This window comes from Talpa occidentalis, unplaced genomic scaffold, assembly GCF_014898055.3.
Source record: "Talpa occidentalis isolate TD23 unplaced genomic scaffold, MPIMG_talOcc4v2.1 talOcc4.4, whole genome shotgun sequence".
In the NCBI taxonomy this organism is placed as follows: domain Eukaryota; kingdom Metazoa; phylum Chordata; class Mammalia; order Eulipotyphla; family Talpidae; genus Talpa; species Talpa occidentalis.
Genome location: NW_023604295.1, coordinates 84,782,252 through 84,794,608, shown reverse-complemented (window position 1 = coordinate 84,794,608; position 12,357 = coordinate 84,782,252). Strand labels below are relative to the sequence as shown.

The window sequence follows — 12,357 nt, the reverse complement described above, 5'->3', positions numbered from 1 at the left end:
CCCAGTTCTTATATGGATCAACAAATCTTTAAAAAATAAAATAAAATAGGACCTCCCCTGGTAGCGCAGTGGTTGAACGCTGGGCTCAATCCCCAGCCACCAGCGATTGTCCCACATGGTGCGACAGACCTCTCCTGCTGCACCTGCTGCTCCCTTCGGCAGTGTATTTTGTCAGTCTGCCTGTTCTATTCCCCGCTTTGGCTCTAGTGAATTCTCTCACCCTCCCGTGCTTCTGACTGTACCCAGTGCTTGTATAAATAAATAAATTAATTAATTAATTAAAAATTAATGAAATAAAATAAAATAAAATAAAACAGGACATTTTAAAAAAAGAAATGTATGTTGAAGAAATATCCTCCTCTATATTATTACCTCAGTACTTGGCACATAGTAGCTGCTTAACAAAAATCTGTTGAAAAAATAAATTCTAAAGTTCCATAATACGGTCACAGTAATAGGGACTCTACTGATTCATTTTAACTTGATTCTGGACATTCTTAAAAGGTAATACTCTATGCCTAAAATAAAATATTCCTTTTGATTAAAAAAAATCAACTCCCCACACTTGTGGGATCTCACACCCATGCTGGTAGAGGCTTCAGAGGGGCCAGAAGTTATGTGACTTCCCATGATACCACTCTAGCACCTGTTTGGACTGGTGAGACCCTGGACCTGCAACAGAGGAGAGGTTCCAGAGTGCCCAGAGTTCCTGTAACCTCCTGTAAGACCCTGTAAGGAGCCACCAAGACAAGTGAGACCCTAGCCCTGTACTTGGGAAGGTGTTATAATAGCCAGAGGCCTCTCAAGCTACCTTGAAACCTTGCCAAGCTACCTATAACACCTGTCCAGAGCAGTGACACTAGACACACACATGGGAAGGTGCAGGAGTGGCCAGAGGTCTCCTGACTTCCTGTGACTCTTCAAGCTGCTTGTCCAGATAGGTGAGACTCTGATCACTGAGGGGAGAGGAGCCATGGCCAGAGAAGATGGTCTCCAGAACCTATCACATACAGAATTTAAAATTGCAATGATAAACAAATTTTAAAAAAATGAAAAACATAACCCTAAAAAACAAACAAATGAATGTCCTCAAAAAAATGAAATCAATGTATTAAAGACAGAAAATGAAGTTTTAAATAAGATATAGATGGAATGTCAGGATTTAAAAAGAAAAAAAAAGGAGCTGAAAAATTCGGGAGAAAGTCTTGGAAATAGAGCAGATCAAGTGGAAGAACGAGTCAGTGTAATTGAAGATACAACTGTAAAAAGAACCCAGGCAGAGAAGGAAAGAGGAAAAAAAAATGAAGAAGAAACACTCTCAGAAATTACTCAATATAGAAGAGTAACATAAGATTAACGGGAATACCAGAATGGGAAGAGTGAGAGAAAGGAACAGCAAATGTATTTAAAGAAATAAAGAAGGAAATTTTCCTGAACTTAGAACAGGGAATAAATACAAATCCAAATAGCTAAAAGAACACTGCAGGGCCTCCCTGGTGGTGCAGGGGCTTGGGTGCTGAGCTGTGGGGCAATCTGCAGCCTCTGCAGTGCATGTTCAATCCCCAGCCGGCCAGGGAGAAACCCATATGGCGAGGTAGACCTTTCCTGTCTTGCCTGCTGCTCCCCTCAGCATTGTGTTTTGGTCGGTCTGCCTGTTCTGTTCCCCACTCTGTCTCTGGTGAATCCTCTGACCCCCTGCATGTCTGGCCTGAACCCCAGCTCTTGTATGCATAAACAAATGTTAAAAAAAAATACTGCATACCTAAATAAAGTGAGACTGACACCAAGACACATAGTAGAAAAACCTCCAAGAGTTCTGAACAAAGAAATAATATTGAAACTTGGAAGGGGGAAGTAGCAGATAGCCTATAAATGTACGCTGACCAGGTTAGCCTCAGACTTCTCAGAAGAAATACTGTGAAAGAGTAAAGACTGAAATGAGATGCTCCAAATACTTAAAGATTAAAACTGTCAGTTGAAAATACTCTATCCTGAAAGACTCTCCTTCAGATATGAGGGAGAAATAAAGGCATTTTCAGAGACATACACAAGGAGTTTGCAAACACTAAGCTTGCCTCCAAGAAATGTAGAAAGGACCTTATAATGTAAACCACAGAGAGGAACATACACAGCTGAAAAAGGAAATAGATTGACACATGAAAATTAAGAATAAATTGGCAGCCACAGACTATTTTATATAAATAATCACCTTAAATGTAAATGGACTGACCTCACCAGTTAAAAGACACAGAGTATCCAGTTGTCCAGAGCAGAATCCAAATTTCTGCCATCTCTAGGACATATACCTAGTTGCCAAAGATATCAGGCTCAAAATAAGGGTTGGAAATCAATCCTACAAGCAAATGGGACTTAAAAGAAAGCAGGGATACCATACTTATGTCAGTCAAAATAGAGTTCCAGCTAAAAAAGTTAACACTAGACAGGGAGGGACACTATATAATGATTAAGGGTATGATACATGAAGAAGACACATGTCAACATATATACACCAAATGAAGGAGCATGAAAATATACTAAGGAAGTACTATCAACTCTGAAAACAAACATTGAAAAAATATCACATTTCTAGTAGGAGCTTTCAACACCCCACTCTCATCAATGGACAAATCAAGTAGATAGAAAATAAACAGGGATACACTAGTCTTAAACAGAGAATTAGATCTCGTGGACCTCATAGACATTTACAGGGTACTTCAGGCCCCCAAAAGCAGAATATGCATTTTTCTCATGTGCACATGGAACATTCTCCAGAACAGACCACATACTGGGACAGAAAACAAATACCAACAAATTCATGAATATTGAAGTTATACTTAGCATCTTCTAAAATCAAAAATGAATCAAATGCATATATTGTGCAAAAATGAAAAATGATGTAAGAATTATATAAAATAAAATATTAATTAAAAAAAGAAAACAAAAAAAATTAATCAAAATGTAAATCAGCTATCAAAAGAAAGCAGGAAAATCCTTTAATACATGGAGACTGAAAAACATACTACTGAAAGACTATTGGTTAATGAAGAAATCAAGGAAGAAATTTACAAACACCTTGAGAAAAAGGAGACGAGCATACATGTATCCAAAACCATGGGATGCAGCAATAGCAGTACTAAGAGGGTACTATATTGCAATACAGGTCCACATCAAGAAACACAAAAGAGGGCCTCCTTGGTGGCACAAGGGGTTAAGCACCGCACTATGAAGCAATCCACAAGCTCTGCAACATGAGTTCGATCCCCATATGGCCAAGGAGCAACCCACATGGCGCAGCAGACCTCTCCTGTCTTGCCCACTGCTCCCTTCAGCAGTGTATTTCAGTCAGTTTGTGTGTACTGTTCCCCACTCCTCTCACCCCCACCCCCTGCATCTCTGACCTGTACCCCAGTTCTTGTATGCATAAATAAATCTTTTTTAAAAATTGTAAAAGAAAACACAAAAGAGCACAAATAAATAACCTTCTCTCTCAACTTAAGGAATTAGAAAAAGAAGAAAAATCAAATCCAAAGGCAATAAAAGGACAGAAATAATAAAAAAAACACAGCAGAACTAAATGAAATAGAAAATAAAAAGATCAACAACATCAAAATCTTGTTATTGGAAAAAATAAAAACAGACAAAACTTTTAACAAGACTGACAAAGAAAATAAGGGAGAAATCTCAAATAAATAAGTTAAAAAACAACAGAGGTGAAATCCAACAACAGAAGTTGCAGAAATTCAGAGGATAATTAAAGACTACTATGAACATTTATACATGAACAAACTCAAAAACCTTGAAGAGGTGAAAAAATTCTTAGAATTATACAACCATCTGACATCGATTAGGGAAGAAATATAAACCCTGAACACAACAGTCACAAGCAAGGAAATTGAAACACTAATCAAATCTCTCCCATAAAACAAGTAATCAGGAACACATGACTTCATAAGCAAATTCTACCAAACCTTCAAAAATGAACTATTGTCTTTTTTGTTCAAACTCTTCCAAAATATTGCAAAAGAATGGATACTCCCAAATAGATTTTTATTTTTTAAAGAGGCATGTTTTATTTATTTATTTGTTTGTTTGTTTGTTTGTTTGTACATGCACTGGGTACAGTCAGAAGCGTGGGTGGGTGAGAGAATTCACCAGAGCCAGAGCGGGGAGCAGAGCAAGCAGAAGGACCGAAGTACACTGCTGAGGGGAGCAGCGGGTGGCAGGAGAGGTCTGTGCACCATGTGGGACCCTCCTCCAGTGACCCGGGAGCAGCGGGGGATCGAACCGGCGCCGCAGAGGCCGCGGGCAGCTTCTGGGCAGCTTTGCAACCCAGCACTCAACCGCTGCGCCACTGGGGAGGCCCCCAAATAGATTTTATACATAAATACCAAAAAAAAAAAAATCACACACACACAAACAAAAATATTACAGACCAATCTCCCTAATGAACACAGATGCAAAAATTCTTTAAAAAAATCCTAGTAAGGGCCTCCCTGCAGCCAGTTGAGCACAGAGCTGTGAAGCTGTCTGCAGCCTCTGCAGTGCTAGTTCAATCCCTGGCCGGCCAGGGAGATGCCCACATAGCAAGGCAGACCTCTCCTGTCTCGCCCACTGCTCCCCTCAGCAGTGTACTTTGATCTTTCTGCCTGTTCTGCTCCTGCTCTGTCTCTGGTGAATTCTCTCACCCTCGCGTGCCTCTGGCCTGTACCTCAGTGCTTGTATAAATAAATATATCTTTAAAAAAATCCTAGTAAATTGAATCCCACAATGCATTAAATGAATCATACACCATTACCTACTGGGCGTCATACCAAGAACACAGGATGGTTCAAAACCTGAAAATCAACAAAGGTAACTCATCTCATCAATAAGAAGGAAGATGAAAAACTTATGATCATATCAATAGATGTTGACAAAGCATTTTATAAGAGCCAACATCCACTTGTGATGAAAACCCTCAAAAAACTGGATATAAATGGAACACCCCTTAATATAATAAAAGACATTTATATCAAACCCACAGCTAACATCATTTTCAATGCAGAAAAACTGAAAGCTTTTCCACTTAGATCTGGAGCAAGACAATGATATCCACTCTCATAATTACTATTCAACATAGTATTGGAAGCTCTAACCAGATCAATTAGGCAAGAGAAAGATATAAAAGGAATCCAAACTGAGAAAGAAGAAGTAAAGCTATCATTATTTGTAAATGACATGAGAATATACACAGAGAAGCCTCAAAATTTCAATGAAAAACTAATTAAAACAATCAATTCAGGGCCTCTCTGGTAGCACAGGGGGTTAAGACACAACCTATAAAGTTGTCCACAGCCATTGCAGCACAAGTTTGATCCCCGGGCAGGGAGCTACCCACATGGCACAGCAGACCTCTCCTGACTCACCTGCTGCTCCCCTCAGCAGTGTATTTCAGTCAATCTGTGTGTTCTGCTCCCCACTCTGTTTCTGTTGAATTCTCTCACTCCCTGCACCTCTGGACTGTACCCCAGTTCTTATTTGCACAAATAAATAAATCTTAAAAAACAAAACAAAATAAAACAATCAATTCAATAAAACAGCAGGGTGTAAAATAAAACACACACAAATTAGTTGTCTTACTATAGACAAATGATGAGACAGACAAGAAAGAAAATAAAGAAAGTGATCTATTTACAATTAAACAAAAAAAGACCCTGAATAATTAGACATTGTCCTAAGAAAGGAGGTAAAATATATTCAAAGAGAACCATATAACATTGAAGAAATAGAAGAAGAGACAAAGCAATGGAAAAATATTCCCTGTTTGTGGGTTGGAAGAATCAACATTGTCAAAATAGCCATCCTATCAAAGTAATCTACAGATTGCAAAGGGGAATACAGGTATCAGATGTTCCTATCTCAAATTATTTTATAAACCTATAATAATTTAAAGCCTGTCACTGTAACAGACACAGACACTCAGATCAATGAAATAGAACTGAGAACCCACAAATAATCCCACACATATATGGACAGTTAATCTGTAACAAAGGAGCCAAGAACATACACTGGAATATTAACATCTTCAACATCCCCACAGGGGTGAGATGGCCCATATTGAAAAGTCCAGAAACTAGTGCTGGTGAGGATGGGGGAAAAGGGAACCCTCCTTCACTGCTGGTGGGCATGCAAACTGGCCCATATCTTATGGAAATCAGTAGGGTAGTATGTCAAAATTTTAAAAATGAATCTGCCATTCAATCCAGTACTTTCACTCCTAAGCTTCTATCCAAAAAATTAATAACACTAATTCAAAGGGAAACTTGGCATTCCCATGTTTATTGTAGCACTATTTACTATAATTAAATTATGGGAACAACCTAAGTGCCCCAAAACAAGTAAGTGATTCAATATGAAGTGGTATATATTCAGCAATCAAAAAATCTAAACTCACACCATTTGTACCAACATGGATGGAGCTGGAAAGGATAATGCTAAGTGAAATGTCAGAAGGAGAAAGATAAAAACGGATGGTGTCACTAAAATGTGGATTATTATTTAACTAAACTAAGGGTCAGATAAAGATAAACTTAAAATCTAACCTTTGATACCTGACTATAGAATTGGAGCACCAAGGAGGGCAGGGGATGGGGGAGAGGTAAGATCAAAGAGGGAAAGAAGCACAATGGACTATAGTGGTGGACTACGGGTGGTGTGGTAATAGGTGCATGATGGTGTTACTATCTAATGGGGGTATCTAAATATTATCTCTATTAAAAATAAATAAATTTAATAAAGCAAAAAAAAAATCAACTCATGCCATTTGCAGCAACATGGATGGAGCTGGAAGGGATTGTGCTCAGTGAAATAAGCCCAACAGAAAAAGAAAAATACCAGATGGTCTCACTCATAGCAGGAATTTAGAAGACCCAAATAAAGGATCAGGAAAAGTATTAATCATAATAAAGTAAAATCAAAATAAACAAGCAATTATAAACCGAAGACACTCTACTGGGAGGGGGATTGGGGGGTAGGGTAGGGAGTAGTATCAAAGCAAGGGTGGTGGGAATTTTATGGGGACTATAACTATTTTATACATTGTATACATTGTACAAAAATGAAAAATGATGTAAAAATATATAAAATAAAAAAATCAAGTCCTTGTTTCTTTTGCTTAAAGTTCTATTCCAGAAAGCTACTATACCCATTGCATTTTTCTAGAACAATGTGTCCTCTGGTATCTTTAAATTCATGTTCCCGGTGTAAGGATTCCAGGACAGTCTGGGAAAGTGAAGACTGGTTGCTTTTCCTTCTTTTTCTAGTATATATATATATATGTGGGATTCCATACTGTTATATATATTCTGAAAGATTTGGTCTCCCTTCACCTCTCCAGAATGGCCTGGAATTTTTTTTCCCTCTCAACCTCTATCCTACCTTCTCACTCTTCAAAAAGTATTAATTTTTGGAAAAGGAGTTTTGATTATTTTCCACATACTTCTCTGGGAGACTATAAGAATCCAGTACAAAGTGACAGAGAATGGCTAGAAGAAAACTAAAAGCCCAGGCTGATAATTTCCCTGCGCAAGAATTTTTGTTATTATAAAGTGGTGTTTTACATAAGTCATACTTTTTAAGAGAAGGTATTAGGTTATGTCTTTCCTGTGCCTGCTTGGAATGTGTTGGGCCTAATATAATATTTTCCTTAGAGAGACAGCAACAAATTCAAGGAAGCAATATAATGCTATGGGAACAGAGAACCAAAGCTCCTAGGGGGCAAGGTTAAATTAGAATTGGTTAACCCTTATAGCATATTCCAGAGTCAGAGTGGTCAGGTTTGTTCATAATCTTTACATTATCTAATTATATAACCTTACTTTTTAGACTGATGCCCCAATTTAAAATTGTACCTCATTCTCTTCCCTGTTTATTTTTTCTCCAGAGCCCTGATCTCCCTGTCTATGCTGCATAATTTAATTGTTATTATCACTATATTATTATTATTATTTTTAAATGTCTGACATCCCTCTAGAATGTAAGTTCCTCAAAAGTTGACATTTTGGCCTGTATTGTTTTTTACCCATCAAGAGTCCTGAATTGTCCTGCTATAGGGCAGATGCGCAATAAATATCTGTTGAATAAATAAGTAATCCCGATCAAAGCACTGTTAGTAAATAACTATGACCATTTTTTCCTGTATGTGTTTATTTTATAGACAACTGGTTGGACATTTAAAATTATTTTTTTTGTAAATCTAATTGTACAAAATATGACAAGACAGCTCAAAAAACTTCTATGGCGAAAAGCCACACAGAGCCACTCCACCTTTTTTTTTTTTATCAGTATGGTATGCTTTTTATTTTTTTATTTTTTTCCCCTTTTTTTTTTAATAGAGGCATGTTTTATTTATTTATTTGTTTGTTTTTTTGTTTATACAAGCACTGGGTACAGTCAGAAGCGAGGGAGGGTGAGAGAATTCACCAGAGCCAGAGCAGGGAGCAGAGCTGGCAGAAGGACCGAAGCACACTGCTGAGGGGAGCAGCGGGCGGCAGGAGAGGTCTGTGCGCCACGTGGGACCCTCCTCCAGTGGCCTGGGAGCAGCCAGGGATCGAACCGGCGCCACAGAGGCTGCGGGCGGCTTCGCAACCCAGCGCTCAACCGCTACGCCACCGGGAAGGCCCTGGTATGCTTTTTAAACTATATACATGGAAGAATAAAGCTCTACTGGAAAATACTGAGGTCATGGACTTATAACTGTTTCTGGCAACAAGTTCAGGTTCTGCTTACCACCAGGAAACTCAGAGGCTCACTAATTTTATATTCCATTTTTGGACAAAGTATTATCCTTAAATTCCATGGTTCTGAGTACAGCATAAGCATTTTATGGGAACTCAAAACATAAAAGATGAATAGAGCAGCATATTGATTATTGGGCAGTTCCTCCTTTATTGAAATAGTCACAGGAGACACTTCTTAGTAATTACATACTGGTATGCTATGAGGACTAACTATAGTGGCAACTCTTGATTCCCTTTTCACCCCAAAGACTCCTACTTTCAGGACCAATCTAGTCAGTGAAACCAGGCCTATCGGACTGGCAGACAAGTACATTTTGACTGAGATTCAGGTAACCTCCCTCTCACACCCAGTGCAGCTTCTCTCAACAACTGGTCTATGATCTGATAAAGAACTATACTTACCTAGGAACAAATGGCCTTACTGGGCTTGGAATAAGAAAATGAATGATGACTCCAAAAAGACGAAGAACTGCATTAATGGCATTTGACTTATTTCTAAAAACTTGGGCAGCTGTGTAAATATATTTAAATGACATAATTGTCTCACTTGTGCCACTCTTAATTATTTTATATATTTCAATGTGACTCAACAGAAAAAGTCTCATGCAGACTACATGGAGTTTCATGAACTCCAAGTTCTAAACCCATCTTTAAATTTCTTTTCATGCCTTGGATAATTTATATTAAAAAAATCTGTTAAGATATAATTCACATCCCACACAATTTGCCCATTTAAAATACACTATTCAAATGTTTTCAGTATACTTAGTTATGCAAGCATCACTATAGAGGGTGCTCTATTTCTGCCACATGCAACAACTAATCTCTTTCTCACCTCTGTAGGTTTGCCTATTGTGGATGTTATATAAAAGGAAATATTCAATATGTGGTCTTCTTTCTCTTAGCATAATCTTTTCAATGTCCATCCATGTTGTAGAGTGTACCAGTTCATTTTTCCTTGTAATTGCTGAATGTTATTCTATTGTTCCATTCATTGACACATTTTAAAAATCCATCATCAATCAATGGACATTTGTATGTTTTCACTTTTGGGCTGTTACAAGCATTGAACATTAGTGTACAAGTTCTTACATGGACTTAAGTTTTTAATTCTTTTGTTTATATACCTAAGACTGGAATAGCTGAATTATAATTCTATTTAACTTAACTATCAAGCAATCTTCCATAGCAGCTCGCCATTTTTTTTTTACATTCCCACCAGCAATATATGATGGTCCCAATACCTCCACCTCCTCTCCAACAACTGTAATTATCATTCTTTTTGATTATAGTCATTTTGGTTTGTACATGGTATCTGTGGCTTTGATCTTCATTCCCCTAATTACTAATGACAGTAAGCACATATTCATGTGCTTACAGCTGTTTATAAATATTTGGAGGAATGTTTGCCTATTCAAATCCTTTGCCCATTTTAAAATGGGTTATTTGTGTTTATTTGACTTCCTTCTTTTGCCTCAAGAATGAGTGATGGTTGGAGGAAGAAAGTCTCAGACCTCTCACTTGCTTTTGCCTAGAATAGAGCTTCTATAAAACAAAGTTGAGGAGGATAAGATTCTCGTGGCCTGCTTTTCCTAAGAAAGCCCTAGACTGACTGGGAGAGGAGGTTGAGAGGAGGTTGAGAGGTTGATAGGTTTAGGTTGAGAGGAGAAGCCTCCTGTGTTTACACCGCTTGGATCAGTGCACCATCACATCCAGTTAGAGGGGGCCAAGGAAGCGGATTTTGGTTTAAGTGCTTCTAACTTTTGCTGTTCATGCTGAAATGAGCAGGTTGTCTGGAATAAATTTTTCTTCATACTTGTATTCCCTCAGGTCATTATCCAGAGACTTTAAATGGTTTTTAATCTAAAATTTTTACTAGTTATTATTGTTTGGCTAAGGAGGGGGTTCATGGAGCTCCTTCATGGAGCAGTACCATTCTGGAGATTGAGTTTCATTTGGATAACTTTCAGTGATGATGTTTATGATGATATAGTAGCTATAGAATTATGAAGGTCAGTTTTTACAAAAAATTATTTGTAAATTTACAATGTACTAAGAAAACCAATGAAATTGAGAAATAGTTCAATTTTAGCTTCACATTCAATCAAATTTTAGAATCTCCATGTATTTGCTCTAAAAATAATGCTTAATTTATTGTTATTAAATAGCCATAGAGAAAAATTTGAATAATAAGGGTGGCATTACATTTCACATGAGAATTTGTTGCAGTAATCTAAAATCAGGCCATTTTTTTGCCATTGAAATAACCATTTAAATGATGCCTATTTTTACTTCATTTTAATTTTTATTATTTATTTAAATTTCCTCCACCAAACCGCACTTACCCATCTGCCTCTCTCCCCCACCCCGCCACTCTTTCTTCTGTTCCCTCTGATAACCAAAAATGATTCTATTTTTAAAATATAGAAATAATTCAGAAGTTGAAATCAAGTTATTAAAAACCTCATCAGTTTATGCAATATTCTAAAAAGTACAAAAGCAAAAATAAACATGAATTTCTTAATTTTACTTAATTCAAAAGTGCTACAGCACAAATTATTTTAGAGAAACTACTTTCCCAACTTCGCTGATGCATTTATTTGCATTTATTTATTAGTGCTAATATTTACATTTAACAATTCTTCAAATTGAATGACACTTTAGCTGAAAGTTAGAATCTCTGCTCATATCTGAAACCCTTCTCTTTAGATTCTCCCCGCCACCCCAGCAAAGTTAATACACCTTTCTCTTTGGGTTTAGAAGTTTATAAATGCTCATTTTAGTATCTTTGAGAAATTACATACTGCTTAATAATCATGAGAAAATATTAAAATATATTTCTAACGTAGTAAAAGGCAATTGGAAAAATCTACTCAATTCTTAAAATTTTAATGCATCTAACTAATAAACAGGAATTGCTTTAATTGCATTAAAGCCCAGCATTAATTTCTCCCCTTTAAAAACAGGAATTCTTTCCTACTAAAGCTACTTTATGGTTCAAGCAGTTAATTTTGGAAGATGCTTACCTTCCCCTTGGGTGTATGTCGCCGCGGCTTAGGGGAGCACGGTGGCTTTGGCTCCTCCCCAACTGCTGGAGCTTCCTTCTGCGCTGGGCAGCTAGAGCCTCAGAGAGTTAGGTGCTCGGCCCCGCCCTCTGCACTATTGCTAAAACTCCAATTCTACCACACTGATTCCGGTGATTAATTATTGACAAAAGAAAAACACTCCCACGCAAACTTGTGTCCGACCGCACTGCTCCAGCAACTCCTTGCAGAAGAGAACGCCGCTGCACCGCTCCCCTTCCCCTCCCCCGACACCCACCCCTGTGCTCTACGCCTCAATTTCCCACACACTGCCGCCCTCAGTCCTGTGTGATCAGACTCGTCCTCTGAGGAATGCAGCCCCACAACTTCTACATTTTAAAATTTGGTTTTCTGCAGTTCATTAGCATTTCTCCGGGGACCAACCTCTCAGAAAGGGGGCGCCTTCGGAGGCTGGGGAAACCCGGGTTCCAAAAGCAACCCGGGAGGCAAAGGCGTTGCTGTCACCTCCGGCTGCTGCAGTAAAGCCCAGAGCAGAG

General features: G+C 38.0%; 1 protein-coding gene across 1 annotated transcript in view; it reads right to left on the bottom strand.

Annotated features, from left to right (window-relative positions):
• SPTSSB (serine palmitoyltransferase small subunit B) overlaps window positions 1–12,057 on the bottom strand; it is a 34,957-nt gene extending 22,900 nt beyond the window's left edge. Inside the window, exon 1 of the mRNA XM_037524638.1 lies at window positions 11,804–12,057. The gene's annotated coding sequence lies outside the window, so the exon portion shown is untranslated. The remainder of the gene's footprint in view (window positions 1–11,803) is intronic.
• Window positions 12,058–12,357: the final 300 nt, after the last annotated feature.